Consider the following 2,788-nt stretch of genomic DNA (forward strand, 5'->3'; position numbering starts at 1 on the left):
CAGCCTAATTTTCTACATTTAAAAAGTATATGGACCAGGCATAGTGGCTCACACCTGTAATCCCAACACTTTGGGAGGCTGAGGCGGGCAGATAACCTGAGGTCAGGAGTTCGAGACCAGCCGGACCAACACGGAGAAACCCCATCTCTACTAAAAATACAAAATTAGCTGGGCGTGGTGGCACATGCCTGTAATCCCAGCTACTGGGGAGGCTGAGGCAGGAGAATCGCTTGAACCGGGAAGCAGAGGTTGCAGTGAGCCGAGATTGTGCCACTGCACTCCAGCCTGGGCAACAAGAGCGAAACTCAGTCTCAAGGAAAAAAAAAAAAAAAAAATGTACATGAAGATATGTCTTAGTCCCAGACCACAAAAATAGCAACACTTTTTCTATCCTAGCAATTATAAATGTTTTGAGTCTGGCCCAAAGTTGAAGTAGAAAGAAACTGATGGTAAAGAGATATTCTTTGCAATTTGGTAATTTGTGAATGAAAGGCAGAAAGGAATTAGGTGATCTGCGCCTTCATTAAAAAAGACTCCACAGGCCAGGCGCGGTGGCTCATGCCTGTAATCCCAGCACTTTGGGAGGCCGAGGCGGGCGGATCACGAGGTCAGGAGATCGAGACCATCCTGGCGAACACGGTGAAACCCCGTCTCTACTGAAAATACAAAAAAATTAGCCGGGCGTGGTGGTGGGTGCCTGTAGTCCCAGCTTCTAGGGAGGCTGAGCAGGAGAATGGCGTGAACCCGGGAGGCGGCGGAGCTTGCAGTGAGCAGAGATCGCGCCACTGCACTCCAGCGTGGGCGACAGAGCGAGACTCCGTCTCAAAACAAAAAAAAAAAAGACTCCACAAATACCACCCTTACTCATATCTAGGATTCTACAGGAGGCAAAAATTCGTTATCAAAATATCAAGTCTTTTCTAATGTGCAGCAGTCAGTCATTCAGCAAAACATTTTCTGGGTGCCTTGTTGCCACTCAGTTTGAGTACCAGCACCTCTTGGGAAAGATTTCTGATCTCCCATTGGCTGAGAGCCCTTCTATTGCTTCTGTGACAGCTTCTCTATACAACAACAACGTAATCATCAACTATCTTCCTATGTCCCTGGTTAGGACTATGAGCCTTCCAGTGTAGGGAACATGCATTGTTCAAAGGTGCTCAATAGATAGTTGTTGAATAACACTGAAGGCTTTATGTTATAAGGGACTATATAAATAGAATAATGGGGGAAAAAAAAAAGACCCCATTCACCATAGCAACCCCAATGCAAAATCCCTAACAAAATAAAGGTGACCTGTGTAATAAAGACCTATTGAAAATTCTAATCCAGACTTTGAGATTTCACCCATCAGTAAAATTTCCAAAACGTATTTCATCAACTTACGCATTTAGAAACCAGAAAAAATATTTCTAACATAGGTTTTTTTTTGTAAAATGCCATTTCAACTCTGAGTAGCGGGGGAGGGAATCACAAGATAAAGTACAGTTCTTTAAAACGAATTAGTTTTGCTTTATAAAAGTCACTATGTTGTTCTCAATTTTCTCTCATTGCTGCTTATTTTTCTCCGCACAGCACTGCTCAGCAGGCAGGCATGTGAGGGGGCTGGGCTGAAAGGAGACTGCAGCAAATGGAGAGACAGACCACAGTCCTGAGTTGGAAAACTGAGTATCGTTGAATGCCAGATCTTCCAAAATAAATGAACTGGCTTAATACAATTCTAATCAAGATGCCAACAAGAAGAGAGTCTATCCAGACAAAATGATCTTTGGAAAATATTCTTCACCTTGTGGAATAAACAGGAAAGCATGGCTAACAACGGGTAGTCGAAAACTTTCCTTACTAGATAGTAGAACAAATTTTTAAATGCTTAAATACTAATGGTAATTAGAGTAAATAGAGTGGAACAGGCTAGAAGGTCCAGATTATGCTTTGATTTTTTTATTTAAAAAGAAAAGCATGAGTAATTCCAAAAGTGTATTGGCTTCAAAGCCACAAAAGCTTATTTCTCACCTCTGCTACATGTCCATCGCCTATTATCAGGAGGCTCTGCTCACCCTGATTTCCTGGGACTCCAGACTGAGTGATCAGCCATATCTGATCACTCACTCATTTGATCTACAGATTGCCAGCCATCATGCCAGAGGGAAGGAGCTCAGGCTACACTGTCCAGCCACTGTGACGATGGAAATGTTCTGCTGGTAGCTGAAACAGAGGGGTTCCATTTTCATTTGTCACATTAGCAAAGATAATATTGGTGCAAATCCAGAGTGTGGTGCAATGAGTTCTTCCTGCACTTGGCCTCATCTTTCTGTATTACCAGTTCCATATCTGCACTGTCCAGGACAGTGGCCACTAGCCACATGTGGCCATTGAACACCTGAAATGTGGTGAGAATGGGGAACTAAACTTTTATATTAATTAAATGTGAATAGTTAACATGTGGCTACTGACTGCTAGACTGGACAGAGCAGCATCTGGAAGCTCTTGCATCAGCAATTAAAGGCTTGAGGCCAGATGTACAGTTACTTCTCACAGTCACTGCCAGAGCTTGACACACAGCTTCACAAAGTCACAAGGGTCAAAAATCACTATCTTCCTCTGTCCAAAAGGAAAAGAGCTGGAAACGTTGGCCAAGAACATTAATGACTCCTACAACTGGGAAGGACTTTGTAAGCTTAAAAGCAGTGTAAGTGCTGGGTGCGGTGGCTCATGCCTGTAATCCTAGCACTTTAGGAGGCCGAGGTGGGTGGATTGCCTGAGCTCAGGAGTTCAAGACCAGCCTGGGCAA

At 43.7% G+C, this 2,788-nt stretch overlaps 1 long non-coding RNA gene across 1 annotated transcript in view; it reads left to right on the forward strand.

The window, feature by feature from the left end:
* The window catches only part of LOC105548871, a 4,261-nt gene extending 2,445 nt beyond the window's left edge, over positions 1-1,816 (forward strand). The window contains exon 2 of the long non-coding RNA XR_001007463.1: positions 1,573-1,816. This is a non-coding gene — a long non-coding RNA (uncharacterized LOC105548871). The remainder of the gene's footprint in view (positions 1-1,572) is intronic.
* The last annotated feature ends 972 nt before the right edge of the window (positions 1,817-2,788 follow it).

The sequence above is a fragment of the Mandrillus leucophaeus genome, unplaced genomic scaffold (assembly GCF_000951045.1).
Source record: "Mandrillus leucophaeus isolate KB7577 unplaced genomic scaffold, Mleu.le_1.0 Scaffold425, whole genome shotgun sequence".
In the NCBI taxonomy this organism is placed as follows: domain Eukaryota; kingdom Metazoa; phylum Chordata; class Mammalia; order Primates; family Cercopithecidae; genus Mandrillus; species Mandrillus leucophaeus.